General features: G+C 33.4%; 2 long non-coding RNA genes across 3 annotated transcripts; both read right to left on the bottom strand.

The window, feature by feature from the left end:
• Positions 1-2,556: 2,556 nt before the first annotated feature.
• On the bottom strand, positions 2,557-4,045 carry LOC128279329 (uncharacterized). The gene is made up of 2 exons (XR_008283979.1): positions 2,918-4,045; positions 2,557-2,806 (listed from the first exon to the last, which is right to left on the bottom strand). It is a non-coding gene; the product is annotated as an uncharacterized LOC128279329 (long non-coding RNA).
• Positions 4,046-14,062: 10,017 nt separating this feature from the next.
• Positions 14,063-19,936, bottom strand: LOC128293864 (uncharacterized). 2 transcript variants are annotated; one of them, XR_008283977.1, is made up of 4 exons: positions 19,455-19,936; positions 18,424-19,325; positions 18,225-18,335; positions 14,063-14,677 (listed from the first exon to the last, which is right to left on the bottom strand). It is a non-coding gene; the product is annotated as an uncharacterized LOC128293864 (long non-coding RNA). The 2 variants fall into 2 exon arrangements; XR_008283978.1 differs by having other exon boundaries at positions 18,236-18,335.
• Positions 19,937-21,350: the final 1,414 nt, after the last annotated feature.

The raw sequence follows: 21,350 nt of genomic DNA, 5'->3' as shown, positions 1-21,350 counted from the left end.
TCTATTTTACGGATTATGGTAAGGTTGAATTTAGAATTAAGGTACCCTGTTATAGCATCCAATCCTGTCACTGAAAAATCTTTTTTTAACATTAAAAATAAAGAGGGTTCATGCGTAAGGCCTGTGGAAATTGTAGTGTCATTTGGGGAGAAATGAATAAGGGGCCGGTTTTGTTATTTATATGATTAGGTCTCTATCTGAAGCATTTAGCATGTTCTGTTGGGTCCATGTCTTTGACTAATAAATTTATTTTATTAGATCAAAATAAAGTATATTTTTTGGGAAAAAAAAGAGAGAAAATTTGTGAATTTATTTTCAACATTATTTTTATGATTATTATGTAACTATCAAGTGAAATTTAAATAAAAGGTAGGGCAAAATTGAAAAGGAAAACAATTAAACAATTAAATCGACAAATATCCCAAAACATAAGAGTTTCTTTCCTCAATACTTCCATCGCTAATTAAAACTAAAACAATAAACAAAAATTTTATTTATATTTAATCTATTATTATTATTATTTAAAATCAACCTCTACATAATTTATTAATTAGAATTAAGATTTGATTTTAATTATTATTATTTAAAATTCAATTTTAATTTATATTTAAATAAAAATTTTTGTTATGCATATCTTCACCTATATAATTTTAATTAATAATAAAATTAATTATTCTAAATTTATTAAATAACATATAACTTTGATATAATATTATTTAGAAATTTTAAATATTTAATAGTTTCATAAAATTAAATTTAGATACATTGATATGACGTTATTTTTTATTGTTAAATTTTATTACTTTTATAAAACTCCGTGATTTAAATATTTTAAATATTTAAATTTATAAATTATTGATATTAGGTAAATAATGTATTATGTAGAATCGAGGGATTACTTACTTAGTAAATTGAAATTGTGGCTAAAATGGTGTTTGGAATTGTGACCACAATTTCAATCACGAAATTAAAATTACAGAAAAAGTAAAGATGAACACCGAGATAGTTTATGTAGTTTGACCTCGGCTTACGTCTGTGGAGCCTTTCCCAGAGCAATGATTCACTATCCTTCTCATAGTACAACCAATTATTTAAACCCTAACATCGGTCTAACTCTCACTAATTTAGATACCATACCGTTGTACAAAGGCTAGATCACTCTCCCTCTATGCTTCCCCATGAAAACTTAGTTTTGCAATCCAAGTTGATTGCTTACAAAAATAATGCACACATATATGTTCCTAACTTGAACAAATTTGTGCTCTCTCAAAGTTTTTTTTCCTCATTTGGTACTCTTAACCTAAGCAAAACTTAAGTTTATATAGTACTTAAGTTATGTTTACATAAAAGTTATAAACTAATCACTTTTCTATAAAGTAAGGCTAAAATCAGCAAAATAATTTTTCCTCTCAACAAGATATATATATATATATATATATATATATATATATATATATATATATATATTTAAAGAATATTAATAAAAACAAAATATTTAGGCATACGACGGGTATGTGACCAATGATCTTTCATATCACATTGCTAAGATAATTTATATCTATCTTTTAAAGATTTATCTTAAAACTTTCATCGTTCTTTTTGAAAGTTTTGCACTATGTAAGAGAAACTTATTTCTCTTAATATTCGAGTGCTATTAATTTCATCAATGACGGAATATCATCAAGTATGATAGCAATGAAAAAGCCCTATTTTTGCTCAAATGGCCAAATGCCATTTGTTAATGGTAGAATGTCATTTTTAAACTTTTGTAATGACCATATGGTCATTTTATTAAAACTATAGAAGTAGTTGTTTTTATAGGAAAAAAAACTTTTATATATATATAAACAACAAATAGATTGATAATTTTTTGGTAACTGTTTTTTAATAACTTTAAGGGGTTTAAGTTATACTCCATTATAGGTAGACCATATCCTTTTCAATCCAATATTGTCAATCAAAATATAATCTCAAAAGAAAATTTTAATTACCAATTATGAATTTTATTAATATAGTACTCATGTGACGTAAAAGTATATATGAAAAATTGGTGTAGCTAAATAATTGAAGCCCTAAACCTAAAAAATACATCAAGCTCCTATCAATTTAAATTTTACTCAATAAATCCAATATCAATTATCAAAATCAATACTGAGATAGAATCTTTCACCATTTTGAAAAGATAGAAATAAAACAAGTTAATCAAGTAATAAAAATATTTGAATGGTTAAAGAAGGAGCTTTAATCTTTTAAGGCTTGGTTCGATTCTAGCTTGGTTATGCAATAATATTTTCATAATTTTGTTTGGGTCTAGGGAAATAATTAAGAAGAAGAAAGTTTAGTAGAAAACTATGTCGATAATGAGTTATGAAATAAATAATAAAGAGAATAAAATAATAAAAATAAGAGAACAAAAGAGAATGTATTTTATTCATCAATAGGGACGTAAACTATGGTTTTCCAAAGTTATTATATATGGACATAAGTGTTAAGTATAGGATAAGTTAGGTTGTTAGCAATTTGTTATACAAACTAGTATACTGTTAATAGAGTTAGTTAGCAGCAGTTAGTCATTCTTCCATGTATATAAGTCCTACTACTGTACTGATCAAAACAACCAAAGAATACCAGTATATTCATTCATATTCACTTTGTATTTCTTCATTTTCTATACTTACTAACATGGTATCAGTCGCCTGAACTCTTGGAGGTTCTTCTCACTGCTTTCATGGAAAATTCCGCTGACTTTACTGCTGTTGATCGTGGCAATCCCACATCTCTGGCATTCAATTGGTTTAGACTTTTCCTAGGCATGATACGGTGAAATTGGATGAAGGAAATTTTGCCCAATGGCAACAGCATATACGATTAATAATTAAAGAATATGAGCTAGTCGAATATTTGGAAGGTACGTTACCTGCATCGCCTCGATTTATCTCCTCTCCAGACGGCGTTCTCACTCTAAATCCTGTTGTCTCTGTCTTCGTCCAGCAAGATAAGCTTCTTGCTTCTTGGCTACTTTCTATCATTAGTTTTTCTCTGTTATCTTGTTTTACAGCGGCAAAATCTACCTGTGATGTTTGGAGCACGACTAATCACCTTTTCACTACTGCCACTAGACCAAAAGTATCCCGAATAAGGCACGAACTTTATTCCATCAAAAAAGGAGTCATGTCTGTCAAAGAATATGTAGCAAAAATACGAAATACTTGTGCGTTACTTGAGGCCTCTGAATCTACGGTTCCGAAGGTGGAAAATGTGGAAATTATACTTGCCGGACTCTCATCGAATTTTGATGTTGTTTTAACACTAGCAACGTTCTCGACAGAGTCTCTTCCACTTTAAAAACTTATCGATGCTCATCTGGAGTTTGAGAGTCGTTAAACTCGTGTGGCAACAAAAGCAACCTTTCATGCACATCTAGGTGAAACCGCTCCATCGACACTGGTGGCTAACTCCTTACGAGGCGGCATTTGTCTTCCTCTACTCATGGGCGAGTGTTTTGGCCTCGGATCCAATGCTAAATCTATGGACACTATGGCCACTTGGCGCAACGTTGTTATTACCACTTTGATCGCGAGTACGGTGGCTCCTCCACTCTGACCGTAGCATCGATGTCATCTAGATGTGCTGGCCAAGGGCTGCGTGAAGCTCCTTTTGACGAGCTTGGATGGTGGTCGTCCGTGCATGGTGGCCCTCTCTCTTTCGGTGGATCTGGGCAGCACATCGGTCCTTCTGTGGTGGCCCTGGTGGCGTTCCCATCTGATCCTTCTTGGGGAAAGTTGCAAAGTCATTTTTTTATGCCTTATTATCAAGCGGCTAGGGTTTCTAACCCTTTTCTTTTTACCAATAATGTTGATGCAGGTCATGAAGTTGGATCTTTTTCAATGCAGCATGGAACGGGTCCTAATTTTAGACCGCATAGTATAGGTCATTAATTTAGGCCGCAAGATATGGGTTACCAATTTGGGCTGCATGTTTTTGGTCATTCTGGTAGGTCTAGGCCGCATGTTTCAGGCCATGGCATTGGGCCATATAATAGACCAACCAATGTGACTTCTAATGTTGGCCATATTAATGAGCCAAATGGTCAGACTAATGGGCCAAATGCGAATCTTGTTGGGCTTGAGCCCACTGATAATAATGCTGTACAAAATTAGGGTGTGCAGTGGTGAACTAAACTGAGGGCCCTTGTTCATGATTTTGATGCTTCGTCGTGCTTTGGATTGCTGCTTACTCCTGATTTCCATGCCTCTGATTTTTTTACCACATTGGGGTCCAATGCCAACACAACTCAATAAAAATCTAACTTTGATAATGATTCTTATATTCCTGTGCCTGTAGGGACCACGTCTTGGTGTCCTGATTCAGGGGCTACACATAATGTCTATCGCGAGGCCATTACTTTGCATGACTCCACACCATACTCAGGTACATCTTCTCTTCTCATGGGTGATGGGTCTCCTACGAAAATATTATGTGTTGGGAATTCTATTTTACCTACGACAAGTAAGATGCTTTATCTGTCTAATGTTTTGTGTGTTCCAAATATACGGAAGAATCTGTTATATGTTTCTCAGTTTGCTAAGGAAAATAATGTGTTTTTTGAATTTCATCCATCTTATTGTGATGTTAAGGACATCCCAACTTAGGAAATTTTACTGCGGGGCCACACTCGTGATGGGCTCTATTATTTTTCTTCAGTAACTCCTGCTTCGTTTGTTTATGCTCCTTCAGTCCACAACACTAAATTTCAACTACATAGTGATGGTGATGACGTTTTTGCCTTGTGGCACTGCGGACTTGGTCATTTATCTGCCTTCACTGTTAAACTTATTCTTGATAAGTGTAAAATTGTCTCAAATAAAAAGTACATTGATAATATTTGTATTGCATGTCAAAAGGGGAAATCTCATAAACTGCCTTTTTCAAATTCTACTACTAAATATAAGGATTTGTTTGATTTGGTTGTCTCCGACTTATGGGGACCAGCGTCGGTTGTATGTGGTTCTAATTTGTATTATGTATCATTCATCAACATGTGTAGTCAGTTTACGTGGATTTATCTCACCCAACATAAGCCTCAAGCAGTTGAGTGTTTTCTTTAGTTTCAGAAGATGGTCAAAACTCAATTTGGGAAAGATATTAAGAGTTTTCAAAGTGATTGGGAAATAGAGTATCGTGCTTTCATGTAGGTACTAACTAATCTTGGGATACTTCTTCTCCTGTCCTGCCTGCATACATCTGAGTAGAATGGAGTTGCTGAGTGGAAACATAGGCACATCATTGAGACTAGTTTTACTCACTTAGCTCAAGCCAATCTACCCATGGATTATTGGGGTTATGCTTTTAGTAGTGTTGTTCATCTCATAAATCATCTCCGTACTTCAGTTTTGGAAGAGAAGTCTCCATATCAAGTTTTTCATGGTCGTGAGCCTACATATGATCACTTAAGGGTGTTTGGGTGTTGTTTTTTTCCCTATCTGTGACCGTTTGCACATCACAAGTTGGGTTTTCGTTATCAGCTGTATACATTTTTTGAGTACAATTCCCCACATAAAGGTTATAATTGTCTCACACCAGATGGTAAGGTCATTTTTTCTCATCATGTTGTTTTTGATGAATGACGATTCTTTTTCTCTTTATCTACCATGGACAACGTTCGGACTAGTCCGCGTGTTTCTACATATATGTAACATCCAGAAATAGGGCCTAAATGGAATAGTGGTTGCAAAACCACGAATTCGAGTTCAAAAAAATTTATTCCGATTAAGTTTTCAGGTTTATTCATTGATTGAATAATTTTTGTGAAAATTTTGTGAAGAAATTTTATGTATAAGTGCCTAATTTGATAATTAGGACTAAATTGTAAAATTAGCAAAATGTGTGTTCTAGATAATAAAGGGGATTTAATTGAAATGGGTTCTTAAAGTGGAGGTCCTTATTTAGTAATTAGACCATTATATTTAAGTTTGGACAAAAATGAGCAAGAATAGGACAAATTTGAAAGAAAAGCCTTTAAGGGCATTTTGGTCATTTAGTAATTAAAAGAATTAAAAAGGGAAAATAAAGCCAAAATTGGTCCATCTTCTTTATGGAGGCGAATATAGCATGGGGGAAGCCATGGTTAGGGTTTCCAAGCTTTCCAAGCTCAATAGTAAGTCTGTTCTAGCCTCGTTTTTAATGTTCTTTACGTTTTTGGAGTCCCGATAACTTGATTTAGCTTATTCTAGCAATAATTCATTCTAGGGTTCATATTTGGAAAAATACCTGTTGAGGCCCAATTTTGGCTCAACTTAAACAAAAAGATTAATACCCAACAAACCCTAAATACCCCAAGCCCAAGATTAACAGCCCAAATACATTTATCAAAAAAAAGAAACCTAAAAAAACCTAGCCGCCCCTAGGGCCAACTGCCCTCTGCCACCGCCTGCAACATCGCCCTTGTCATATCCACCGTTCAAGTTGCACCTGCAAAATTAAAGGAAGAGAGGACAACAAGTAATAAACAAAGGCATTGTAAATGGCTATAAAAAGCCAAATCAATAACCATTGTAATATGGGGATTTTCGGTGAAAATAAAAAACAACATTAGATTTTAAAAGCACAAGCAAGAACAGAGACTAGCAATATCAAAAGCAGAAGTAGTCCAAACAGAGAATCAAAATCTAAAAAACAAAGGTGATTTTATTTTATATTTTTTTGACTTATTTCTTTTTCTTTTCTATTTTTCGAATCTTTTCATTCGCATATATATATTATAAACACATAAAAAATATATATATATAAAAAAAGAAAAATTTTACCTTTTCCGGCCACCATGTACGGTGGCTGGCGCCGACGCCGGCGATGGTCTGACGACCAGACGGCGGCCCCCCATGGCCGGATGCTAAACTCTTCAGAGAGTTCTCCCCCTCCCTCCCCCTTTTTTTTTTTCAAATGGTGGTAGTTAATTTTTTTAAAAAAATTTTGGCCTTTTATAGCCTCTCAAAACGACGTCGTTTTAGGGGCTGCCTTTTAACCTCAAAACGACGTCGTTTTGATGCGACCCGATCCGACCCGACCCGTCCGGCCTAGGATTCGGGTGTTTTTGAAGCGGAGGGGTTATTTGCACTTTTGGCCCCTCCGCTTTTTTATGGATTTGCAATGTGTTTTTTTTTATATTTTAATTTTTGCCCTACAATTTTATTGTGATTACAATTTGGTCTTTTACGATGCTGCGCGTTTTGGAGGGAGGGTTTATTGCCCGATCTGGTCCCTCTTCTTTGTTCGCGCGCTTGATTTAGTCATTTTCTTCTTTATTAATTTTTAAATTGGCCCCGAACTTTTACTTTAAGTCTAATTTAGTTCTTTTTTATTTTTCGATATTTCAATTAAATTTGTTAATACATATATAAGATGTTATTATTACATTTATTTTCGTTATCATTATTATCATTACTATTTTAATATTATTATGATTATTATTGTATTTATTTTTACTGCTATTATTATATATATTATTAGTATTAGTATTAGTATTATAATTACTATTATTACACTTATATGTATATATATTTATATGTAATGTCATCAATGGTTATTTTAATATTATCATCATCTTAATATTAATATGTATTTATTTCTAACATATATATGTATATATTTATGAAGTATTATTAATAATTCTTTTGTAACATTATTGTTATTATTTCTAATGTGTATGTATAATACTATATTATGTATATATTTTATATATATTATATATTTTATTATTATTATTATGTTTTTATCTATATATTTTAATATCACATTATTCATATATTTTTATATTATCCCATGTAAATACTTTCAATACTACATTATGCATATATTTTTGTCTATATTATATATATACTTTTAATACTCCATACTATTATTATGAATATGTTCTTGTATATATATATATATATATATATACACATATATATATTTCTTTATTCATATATTATTATCATTATTTTCCACTTTATATTATACTATTTTTATTTTTGAACATACTTTTAATATCATTATTATATATAAATTTTCAATATATATAGTGTATATTTATGTAACATTTGTTTTCAATATTATTATTATTTCTAGTATGTATATAGTATGTATATATTTTAATGCTACGTATATATTTTTTATTTCTATTATTACGTATATATTTTAATACATATTTTTATATATTTTAATCTAGTATTATATGTTTTACATATATACGTTCCCTACTATTTCATATTTACATTATTACTATTATCATCATGTTTAATACCATATGTATTATTATCGTTTTTATTATTATTATTATTATTATTATTATTATTATTATTATTATTATTTTCGTTATCATTGTCATTTTTACTTTGCCATGTTTTCTTTATTTTTATTTATTTATTTATTTACTTATGTATTCGATCATTTCATTTTCCTCATGCATTTGTTTATATTTACATATTACTAGCCTTGCTATTATTTCATCTTTTATAATTGCCCATATTATTGCTTTTGACACTGTCGCACCTTTTATTATGTTATCATACGAATTAATACTATAATTTGCTTTTATGTTTTACTATAAATCACGCTATATTTTTTTACCCAATAAATTAAAATAATTCTTTCATAAAAGTAATATTCCGTATTTGGTAATTCGAGATATCGTGCCCTAACTTACTGGGTTCCGATTTTTCTCGTTTACACTAAATATTCGAATACCCTTTTAAAAAGGGGCAAAATACATGAATTTCAAATAAAGGCAAGCTTATTCTCAAAGTTCGAAATGTCGTGTCCTAACTTACTGGGCATGACGTTTTATTACTTCGAGATGAGGGAGTCTTTAACATCCGTTTTAACTTATTAAATCATTTTTAAATTAGCATTAATAAGAGGGATTGTGTTTTAAATTCTTTCAAGTTTTCAAATCTTCGACACTAAGACACTAATTAATCAACTAGGTACCAATTTTGGGCGTATCGAGGGTGCTAATCCTTCCTCGTGCGTAATCGACTCCCGAACCTGTTTTCTTGACTTGCATAGACCAAAATCATTGTTTAAATAAATCAAACCATTTTAAACAACCACTTTTACGAGGTGACCCGATCACACCTCATCAAAAAGGATTGGTGGCGACTCCCATTTTTCGTTTTCATTTTCAAAATCCAAGTCGATTCCCGTTTTTCAAAAATGGTTACGACAATACCCATAGGTTAAATGTGTTTATTTTGATGTTTTATGGTAGAATATGAAGCTTGAAATTATGTTAAACAACTTTTGCTAAGCGATTTTAAGTGAAAATGAGTAAAACGACATAATCGATAAAAATACATATTGCTCATAAGTACATGATAGAGTGGGAATTTTATGTTGCCATAGAAGGGAAAAATGTTCAGCGTGTCATAAAACATAATAAAAATGGATAAATTTTAATTTTCGAGCCTAGGGGAAAAATCGTAATTATGCAAATGTTTAGGGGCAAAATTGTAATTTTACCAAAGTTTGAGTTAGGGAATGTTTTGAATAGTACATTAATTAAATAAGTGAAATATGATGTTTTAGGTCCCAAAAAGTGAGCTTTGGATATAGAAGGGGAGAAAAATCGAAAATCGAAAAAGTTGGTAAAATGGTCATTTTGGTATCGAGGTAAGTTCATATGTTTAATAAGCATTTAATTATGCATATTTGAATGATAAATTGATATTTTGGCCATAAATACTTTAGTATTGAGTTGCAGATATAATGATTAATGTTCGATAATAATTCGTTATTGGAAAGAGAACTTGTATAATTTAAATGTAAGACCATATTTTGTATTATGGCTTTGTATGATAACAAGAAAGTATTGACTAGCATAGTTTGATGAGAATAAGTTAAGTTGATGATATGATGAGATTGAGAATGTAAGTATGTAAGTTGAGTAGCATTTTATTATTATGCAATTATTGTTATTAGTGTTGTTATTATTGAGTTATGCGACTAACCTTGAGAATTTGAGTATGTATGTTTCAGCTATGACTTGACAAGGCATTGATATCTCAAAATCCATGGTACAACGATAATTAAAGAAGAATTGACGAAAAAGCCCATGTTCATACCATGGTATTTAAGAATGAATTGATGGTTAAGGATACCATGTAAGACCATGTCAAGACATGGCATTGGTAAGGCAAGGATCCCGTGTAAGACCATGTCAAGACATGGCATCGGCATTGATTAAGGACTCCATGTAAGACCACATCAAGATGTGGCATTAGCACTAAGACAAGGATACCATGTAAAACCATGTTTGGAACATGGCATTTGGTAAGATAAGGATATCATGTAAGACCATGCCAAGGCATGGCATTGATAAGTTCTATAAGACAAGGATACCATGTAAGACCATGTTTGGAACATGGCATTTGGTAAGATAAGGATACCATGTAAAACCATGTCAAGACATGGCATTGATAAGTTACTATAAGGCAAAGGTCCCATGTAAGACCATGCCAAGGCATGGCATTGGTGAGTTCATAAGGCAATGATACCACGTAAGACTATGTTAAGACATAGCAATGGTAAGTTCAAAAAGGAAAAGGTTCCCGAGTAATCCAAAGAGTAAGTCAAAGAAATGACAAGGTGAGAACATGAAGAAAGGGTACAGGTATGCATTTCAGGCTTATTTAATATTGATATTGTAAGTAATTGAGATTATCAAGTATTAAGTAAGTGATGAGTTTTCAGTTATGCTTGTGACACTGTATGACATGATTGGCAATATGCCTATATTATGAAAGAGTACTCATATGTTAAGTGGGATGTTGTAGGTATGTAAGCAAGCTATTAAGTAAGGTGCCTTTTGTATTCTGAGCCTTTGGTAAGGTTACCGATGAGTAAGATGGGAAAGTAAGAACTAAACATTATTTAAGCAAATTATGACAGCATAGTAGTAAGCTAAATTGATTGCTAATGCTTATTATTTTACATGTGAACTTACTAAGCTTTATAAGCTTACTTCTTTCACTTTCCCATGTTTTAGAGTACTTAAAAGCAAGCTCAGAGGAGAGGTCGTCGGAGATCACTTCACATTATCGACTATCAAGTTACCAAATGGGTATCTTCGTTTACAAACGTTCTAGCTTATGGCATGTATAGGGACTTAGCCATTTTGTGTGTATGTCCTTATGATATGGCTAAAGAATGGTATGTAAATATTTGATAATGATTAGCTATTGAAATGGCTAATGAAGAACGTGTTTTGGTGTTTTGTATGCCTAAATGATAGTTAATACAAAGAAATCATGAAAAAGTGAAATTAGCATTAAAACAGTATTGAACAGCAGCAGTGACGTGACCTTGAAAAATCACCAAGAATAGTAGAAATGGAATTAATGATGAATGAGATATATAATTAAAGCTTATTGAGTCTATTTTCATATGAAAGAAACAAAGTAAGCAAAAAATTGGTATATTAAGAGATATTTGAATTTTAGTGAGACAGGGTCAGAGCTATTTCTGAATCCCCTGTTCTGACTTTATAAATTCACTAAAAATGGTACAAAAAGAGTTAAGAGTTATAGTTTATATTTCTAGATTCCTTAGTGAATCTACTTTCAATAAAAACAAATGTAATGGTTATTTTAATTCCGTACAGGGAGAAAATTGATTTGTAGTGAGGAGAGATCAGAGTAGTCGAACAGTGCAACAGAGGAAACTTTAACTAAAAAACTGTACTAATTGGCTAGACCAAAAATTCTGGAAAAACATTAGTAAGAAGATATATGAGTCTAGTTTCAGGAAAAATTCATGAATTTAAATTTTGAGTTTTTTGACTCGAGTTATGATTTATTTAGTGACAATAACGCAAGTGGGCAGTTTTATAAGGAATAATGAAATAAATTATTTTGATTTGTCTAAGTATTCAGAAAATTTTTAATGTTCCAGGTTTGGTCCCGAACCGTTTCAATTGCATGTTTTAGGGTCTCGACGGCCCTTTTAGGGACATATTGAATGAATGTAAATTAATTAATTTTAAAAGCAAATTTTATGCCCCGAATTAGTAAGTTAAGTCAGGTAACGCCTCATGCTCGACTCCGGCGACAGTCTCGGGTAAGGGGTGTTACAATATGTTCCTATTATTTAGTATAATTTCCCCTGCCTTGCTCCAATAGTCGCGAGGTCCACTGGCACTTCATCTTATCTTTACTATAATACTATACAGTCTACCACAGGTGGCTCAATGGATGATTTGAGATCTGCTCATGAAGAATCCTGACTCTCAACCTCGACAGTTGTGGGTAGTCCGTCTGCTCTAAACATAGTTTCTTCAGTTTCAACGTCTGTTCCGTTGAGGAATACTCATACTATGATTACCAGGTCCAAGGCTAAGATTTTTAAACCCAAGGCTCTATCTGTTGAAGGTATTGATTATGAGCTACGCACAATTGAGGAAGCTCCTACTGATCCAGAATGGTGACCAGCAGTACAAGCTGAGTTTGATGCTCTTATGGCTAACTCCACTTGGGAACTTGTTTCACTCTATCATGGACGAAAGATAATATGGTGTAAGACTGTAAGTGGCTCTTCAAAGTAAAGAAAAATCTGAGCGAGACTATTGCTCGACGTAAGGCTAGGTTGGTAGCAAAGGGGTGTTCACAAGTTCCCGAATGTGATTTCAAGGAAACATTCAGTCTCGTGGTCAAACCTGCTACAATTCAAACCATACTCTCAGTTGTTGTCTCTTGTGGTTGGCAACTTCATCAGGTCGATGTCAACAATGCTTTTTTGAATGGTGATCTCTCTTACAAAGTGTTCATGCAACAACCTCCAGGTTATGTTCAATTTGGTCCAAATGGTGAGCACTTGGTGTGATAAATTGAAAAGGTTTCTTATTTCTACTGGTTTTCTCGTATTCATATCTGATGCATCTCTATTTGTTCGAGTAACGTATGAGTCCATCATCTATGTTCTAGTTTATGTGGATGATATTATTGTGACGGGGAGTATGGCTGGCAGTATAAATAGCTTTATTCAGCTTTTAAATAAAGATTTTTCTCTGAAGTTTATGGGAGACTTTCACTACTTCTTAGGCATTGAAGTTACTCGATCCTCCACTAGAAGTTTTCATTTATGCCAAGTACATTAGGGATCTACTTGATAGAAGTTTTTTAACCAATGAAAAAAGTATCTACACACCAATAATCAGTTCATCGACGTTGTCTAAAGATGAGGGTACTCGTCTTACTGATCCTACAGAATATCGAAGTTTTGCTGGTGCTCTTCAATATATGGTCCTGACCCGACCTGATATTGCTTATGCTGTGAATCGTGTGTGTCAGTTTATTCATGCACCCACTATAGTATATTTGGTGGCTTTAAAATGAATCTTAAGGTATTTACATGGGACTATTGATCATGGGTTGGTTTTTCATCCGTCTGACACACTATCTCTCATTGGATATGTTGATGCCAATTGGGGATTGGATTTTAATGATCGTCACTCTACGACAGGATATTATGTGTATTATGGAAATAAATTTGTTTCGTGGCGTTCGAAAAAGCAACAAGTTGTTTCACGGACGACAGTTGAGGCTGAATATCGAAGTTTGGTTGCAACCACCAGTGATGTTACATGGTTAGTCTCTCTGCTAACGGAGTTACAAATTCATTTTGATAATTCGCCTGTTATTTGGTGTGACAATTCTGGTGTGGTAACTATTGCTGCTAATCTGATCTTTCACTCCAAGTTCAAACATGTTGAGCTTGACCTATTTTTTGTTCGTGAAAAGGTAGTTGAGGGTTCGTTCATTGTCGACGAGGTGCTAGCTTGTGACCAGGTTGCTAACATTTTCACAAAACCCCTGCCTTTCTCTTTGTTTACTCAATTTCGTTATTTGCTTCGGGTTTTACCTATTGAGAAGTTGGATGAATGTTAAGTATAAGATAAGTTAGGTTGTTAGCAATTTGTTATACAAACTGGTATACTGTTAATAGAGTTTGTTAGCAGCAGTTAGTCATTCTTTCATGTATATAAGTCCTACTACTATACTGATCAAATCAACCAAAGAATATCAGAATATTCATTCATATTCACTCTGTATTTCTTCATTTTCTGTACTTACTAACAATAATAAGTATAAATTACATAAAAATTCTACTCCTAATGAATATTAGAATTTTAATGTACATCAAACTTATCTTAATCTCGATAAACATCCACTTAATAATTAAATATTCATTTTTAAAAACCCAGAATTTGAAGTCTGTCAAAATGACACGCTTTCTGTCTGTCTTATGACCCTTTTTTTTAAAATGTTTTCTTTTGGCTTTCTGTTTTGATTCTTTCGCTTCTTTTGACCGGTTTTACTTAGTTTCCTGTTCATTTGAGTGTTTTGGTATGGAAGAAGAATTAGCAAATATGAGACTGTTGGATGAAGAAGAGAAGACGTTCCAATAGAAAGCAGCGGTGGTAGATCGGAACTATCAATTCTGCTTGGTGGGGAGATGTCTCATGGACAGTGTGGTCCATTTTCCCTCACTACATAATACTATGGTTGATTTGTGGCACCCAATTGGAGGAATATACATCACGGATCTAGGAGACAAAAGGTATCTTTTTCAGTTTTTCCATGAGGTTGATGTGCAACGGGTTCTTTCTGGTTCACCTTGGTTCTTCAACAATCATTTGTTGATCCTACAAACAATACAAAAAGGAGAAAATCCATCAAATATAGTCTTCAATTTCACTGATTTTTTGGTTCAAATCCACGAATTACTTCCAGGTTTAATAACGAAAATGATGGCCAAACAATTTGGTGATTTTTTGAGAAAGTTTCTTAAATACAACACCTCAATTCCAATCATGGGTTTGAAGAAATTTATGCGCATCTGTGTCTGCTTGGATGTTTCTTCCCCGTTGAAAAGAAAGAAAAAGATCCAAATTGGTAATGAAATTATTATTTATGCTCGTTTTCAATATGAAAAATTGAGTTTATTTTGTTTTATTTGTGGCAAGTTGGGACACGGTGAAAGTTATTGTCCACTTTGATTTTGCATAGAACCAGCCAAGATTGTACTTGGTTGGGACATGTCCCTGCATGCTGTGTCGCGGCGGCGAAGCATGGTGGCGAGTAGTTGGCTCCGACAGGCTGATGGATCATAGTGGAGTAGTGAGAGTATGGAAGGTAACAATCAGAATCGTAAATGGGGGAAGGATTTGGGGCATAACTCAAGGGGGGAATCATGGAATCAATTTTCAAATCCCAAATTTATCTCTTCACAATCAAGTCAGCATATTCCTTTTAAAGAGCCTGATAGCTGGCGTAATATTGACAGTGGGGTTTTAACTAATGAGGATTCTAGTTATGGGCCAACAAATTTAATTTTAGAGGAAAATGTCCCTTTAGTTAATTTAGAAGGGAAAAAACATCAGAGGGTAATGGAAGGACTTTTAACAGCTACAGAGAATAAAATGGATACAGGAATTCTTGATTTAACAGCTAGCTCTAGGGAACAGAGTAGCCGAATGCAATAAAATACTTGCTGGAATGTTCGTGTTTGGGGAGATCACGAACTATTAAGAGGCTCAAGAACAAATTGAGAGTCATTAATCCCCAAATTTTGTTTCATATTTAAACAAAGTTAAGTGCTAAAATGATGGAAGCAGTGAGATTTAAGTGTGGGTTTGATAATGAGATTGATGTGGGGGCTTTGGGCTCAAAAAGAGGCCTATCTTTGGGTTGGAAAGGAAATTCTTTAATTCAGCTAAAGAGTTTTTCTTCCTCCCATATTGATGTTGAGGTGCATGACGATGAAATTGACGCAATTTGGCGCTTGAAGGGTTTTTATGGAAATTCGAATGAAAGAAATAGGAGAGAGTCGTGGGATCTTCTTTGACGTTTAGGGCAGGACCAAATGACTCCTTGGATTGTGATGGGGGATTTTAATGAAATCACGAGTTCTTTGGAAAAGAAGGCTGGGAGGCTTCGAGCAGAATGCCAGATGCAAGAATTTAGAACGGCAATGGAAGATTGTGGACTCAATGATTTAAGGTATGTTGGTAGATGGTTTACGTGGGAATGAGGAAGGTTTTTGTCAACCAACATAAGGGAGAGGTTGGATCGAGAGTTGCATCATTGAGTTGGGTTAATATTTGTCCTAATTATCAATTAGAACATCAGACCCATTCTTTCTCAGACCATTATCCGATTTTAATGGACACCATGGGAAGGTAAAAGCATATTTTGTTTTACGGCGAAAATTCTTTTTAGTTTGAGGCAAAATGGGTTTTAGAAAATTCTTTTGATGAGAAGATTAAAAGAAACTAGGAGAGTATTTTGGGTAGTGTTCCGGATAAGCTTGTGAGTTTGGGACATCAAATTCAGAGATGGAGCAGGCATAAAATTAGAGAGCGAAAGATTAAATATATGGACCTTGAAACTCAAATTTCTTTACAACTGAGATCCAACGGATAAAATTCTTGCTGAAATAACATATATTCTAGTGGGGCTTAACTTTGAGGCTGATCAAGAAGAAATTTTTTAGGAACAACGGGCCCGAGTCAATTGACTGAAAAATGAAGATAGAAATAAGAGTTACTTTCATCAAATAGCTGTTCAACGTCAATCACGAGGTCGAATCAAAGAATTAGAAAGGGTGAATGACGAAAGGATTTCTTCGACTGAGGAGATGCTTACACTTGCTTCAATATTTTTTGGCGACTTATTTTTGGTTTCAGAGATGGGATTAGATGAACGTGTTTTCAGTTTAATGGAGAAAAAGAGTCACCAATGATATGAACACTCTCTTACTTAAGCAATTTACGGAGGAGGACATCACTTATGCGGTCAAAATTATGGCGCCGTTGAAAGCTCCTAGCATTGATAGATTCTCATCTATTTTCTTTCAAAGGTACTGGCATCTTATTGGTTCTAAAATTTCAAGTTATTGTTTATCTGTTCTAAATGGGAATTCTGAAATAGAAGCTATTAACAAAACCCATATAGTTTTGATCCCTAAAATAGATAAACCTAAGAACCTTTCTCTTTTTAGACCCATAAGCATTTGCAATGTTATTTATAAAATTATCGCGAAAGTCTTGGTGCATCGAATGAGTGCTATTTTGGGAGATTGCATTAATGAAGCTCTAGGGGCTTTTATCCCAGGAAGACATATTTTGGATAATGTTCTTATTGCTTATGAAGTCCTTCACTCGATGAAAATGAAGAAGAATGGGAAAAAGGGTAATTTTGCGCTTAAACTTGATATGAGTAAAGCATATGATCGTGTTGAATAGGATTTCTTGGCAGGAACGATGACTCACTTAGGCTTTCATATGAATTGGATTGTTCTTATAATGAGATGTGTTTGTTCGGTCTCCTATACTGTAAGTCTCAATGGTTCAAAAGTGAATGGTTCTCCCCGTCAAGAGGTTTAAGACAGGGCGACCCTCTTAGCCCTTGCCTCTTTCTCATTCGTGCTGAGGGTTTCTCAACCCTTATTAATGAAGCTAAACAAAATGGGCTAAAGAAGGGTGCTTCTGTTGGAAGGGGAAGATTTTCGATAAACCACTTCTTCTTTGTGGACGACTATATTTTTTAGAGATCTTCAGATGAGGGAGCCAATGTGGTTAGAAATATTATCAAGGAGTATGAGATGATTCCGGGTCAAAGGGTGAATATGGATAAATCTCTGATCTATTTCGGGGCTAATGTAAGTGCAGATGTCAAAGACAAAATAGTTAATGTTTTGGGTGTTAAGATAGCATCAAATCCGAAGAAATACTTAGGGTTGCCGATGATGGTTGGGCGGAAGAAAACTTGGGCCTTTTCCAATTTTATTGGTCGATTTAGAAAACGTATCGCAAGCTGGAGTCTACGCTATTTATCAATGGGGGGAAAAAAGTATTCGTTAAGCTAGTTTTGTAGGCGATTCCGGTTTATGCTATGCAATGTTTTGCTTTGCCAAAAAACTTATGTCGTAAACTTGAAGGCATCATGAACAAATTCTAGTGGTCCAATAATAAATCATCTAAAGGCATTAATTGGAGCAATTGGGATGTTTTGTGTTGTCCGAAAAGTGATGGTAGGTTGGGGTTTAAAATTTTGTTTTTGTTTAATAAAGCTTTGTTAGCAAAGCAATTTTGGCATCTTTTATCCTAGCCCAACTGTTTGTTAGCCAAAGTTCTTAAGGCCCGTTATTATCCTCATTCAGACATCCTGTCAGCAAAGTTAGGATCTTACCTATCATTTACCTGGGGGAGCATTTGCAGTGTTAAAGATCTGATTGAAGATGGGATTTTATGGCGAGTTGGAACGGGGCTAGCATAAACATTTGGAATGACCATTGGATTCCTGGAATTGAAAACAACAGAATATCAAGATATAATATAAACCCAAATTGGACGACAGTGAACCAGTTAATTGAAGCTGAAACCAGTACCTGGAACAAGGAACTGGTCATAACATTGTTAATGATGAGCATGCAGCTTGCATTTTGTCAATTCAATTATCAGGAGCTAGTTTAGAGGACACGTTGGTCTGGAGGCATGACGGCTCGGGGGAATACTAAGTAAAAAGTGGTTACAATGCCTTAATTATAGAACATTTTCTAAGCACAAATTACATCAGTCCTAGCAATGTGGGTTTCAAGGATTTTTACAGGTCTTTATAGGCTATGCGCATACCAGTAAAAGTTGAAATATAGGTCTGGAGATTACTCAATAATTTCTTGCCTAATTACTGTAATTTGAATCAAAGAACCTTGCGGGATAGTGTTGTTTTTCCCCTTTGCAAAGCAGCACCAGAGCATACTGACCATCTATTGTGGTCCTGTGATACTTTACAGAGTGTTTGGGCATCTCTTCAAATCAAAATTGCTCCAGTAGACAACGCCTTGAGCTGCAAAAATCAATTTGTTAATTCTTTTTGTTTAGCTGATGATCTAAACAAACAGCCTATTGCAATTTCCTTATGGGCCTTGTGGTACAGAAGGAATAAGTTGGTTTATAAAGGTATTAATTTCTCTTTGCAGGAATTGTTAGGTTTCATTCGATGCTATAGTCAAGAACTTAATCTATGCCAAGAGAAAATGGAAGTGTCTTCTATTTCCCTGTCGAATGAAGTTTGGAGGCCCCCAAATCTAGGTTTCATCAAATTAAATTTTGATGCAACTTTTCAAAGTGATTCTAAAACTTCCTCAACAGCAGTCCTAGCTAGAGATTCTGAAGGAGAAATAGTAGGAGCAGAAACTTATCTGTTTTCGGACGTAGTTGACGCGCTCGTGCTGAAGCTAGGGCATGTGAAAGGACTTTACTTTTTGCTCAGTGAATGGGTTTCCAATGCCTGTTAGTGGAAGGAGATTCTCTGTTGGTTATCAAAAAGCTTAAGGATTTGGGAGAAGATAAATTAATACTTAGAGCTATTATTACCCATATTCGAGTGTTGGAAAAACACTTTGAAAAAGTTCATTACCTGTTTGTTCCTCACTGGATAAATGGAGCGGCCCACACTTTGGCGATGGAAGGAAGGAGAAGACAGTTTTCTGGTATCTGGGTTGATGGGGTTCCTGGCCCGGTTTTGATGATAGTGGAAAAAGATAGGGCGGATCAGCTTCAAAGGCCCTAAAATTCGTTATATTATGCTTTGTTTTTGGAGACGGTTCTTTTGAATCTCCATGGTAGGACTTAAAACTTTGGATTTCTCTGTTCTTTCATCTAAATATTCGTCTTCTACCAAGAAGGGAGAAAATGTTTCGGCTGGTATTTTGGTTTTTGTTTTCTGTTTTGGCTGAGGGTGGGGTTTGTTTTTTACATTTATGGCTTTCTTTTCCAATGGGCGGTTTCTTTAGTGCTTTAGGATTTATTTATTTTAGCAATTTGGTTTATTGGTGTCTGGTCTTTTCATGTCTTTTCAGTTTTGTTTATAGCTATAATCATTCAGTTTTCCCACTTTGAGTCGAGAGCTTAATAAATATCAGTCTATTCAACTAAATAATAATAATAATAATAATAATAATAATAATAATAATAATAATTCATAACAAAAACATAAATATATATATCAATAAAAATAATAAAAATATCAAAACCATAATTTAGCATAAATATCAATCAGCCTTGAATTCATTTCCATCAACATTAAGTTTGATTACATTGGTTGAAACTGATGTACTACCTATATTAATGACAAGTGAAGCATTTGTCAAATGCCCATAATTTTATACATTGTCACTCAACTGAATACATAAACACACATTTATAGTCGATGAGATCTACAAATTTTATATATAATATTACTAAAATAATAAAATTATCAGAACCATAATTTGGCCTACAATCTTATTAATAAGCCTTGAAATGAACCATCAACATTAAGTTACATTAATTGGTTAAATGTGATGTACTACCTATATTAATTACAATTGAAGCACGCGTCAAAATGCCCATTAATATACATATATCACTCAACTGAATACATAAATTCACATTTATATATGATATTACTAAAATAATACTACCTGTAATTAAGAAAGAAAAAATTTAAAATAGATATGACACTTTTTAATCAAGATTATATAGTTAAAAATTCACTAAAGATATATAAAATAAATTATATTAATATTTATTTTTTTATACGGTAGAATCTAAAAACTCACCACACATGTAAAATTTTCGAATTCATCCTACCAACTTAGAACTGTGATGAACATCTTGTGTATTAATATCCAATATACAAATGAAAGAGATTATATTCTTATTCATCATCAGCCTATAATTAGTTTCCATGCATATATCCTCAATATACTATTTAAATAGATTATATTGATATTTTTGGTAATAGATTATAGGTTAAATTTTTTCATCAGTCCATGTACTTTGTAAAAGTTGTGGATTTAATCTTTATGTTTTAATTTATCATTTTTCATCTTTGAATTTTGCAATATTTAAAATTTCAATTCTCACCAAACAATAACTATTAAATTCATTCAGTTAAGTTTTTCTATTTCCAAAATCTGATATAGGAAACAGGGGTGAAGCCAGAACAAATTGTTAGGGGGGCCGGATAAAATTTTAATTTTTTATAGTTTATATCTTTATAATTTGTAAAAGATTAAATCAATTTTTTATAATTTTAGAGGGGCCAAAGTACAATTTTACCTTTACTAATTTAAAATTTTTAAAAAATTTTAAGGGCCAAAAGAGCAAATTTACATTTTAGGGGGGTCGGTGCCCATGCTAGCCCCCCTGACTTCGCCTCTGGTAGGAAACATATTATTATATATGTAATGCCATTTCAACTTGTTATTTTTATAAATTATTCACTAAAAATTCAGTTAATGGATGATAGTTGTAAGGGCACAATTTTGTC

This window comes from Gossypium arboreum, chromosome 6 (assembly GCF_025698485.1).
Source record: "Gossypium arboreum isolate Shixiya-1 chromosome 6, ASM2569848v2, whole genome shotgun sequence".
NCBI lineage: Eukaryota > Viridiplantae > Streptophyta > Magnoliopsida > Malvales > Malvaceae > Gossypium > Gossypium arboreum.
This window is presented reverse-complemented; position numbering and strand designations above follow the sequence as displayed.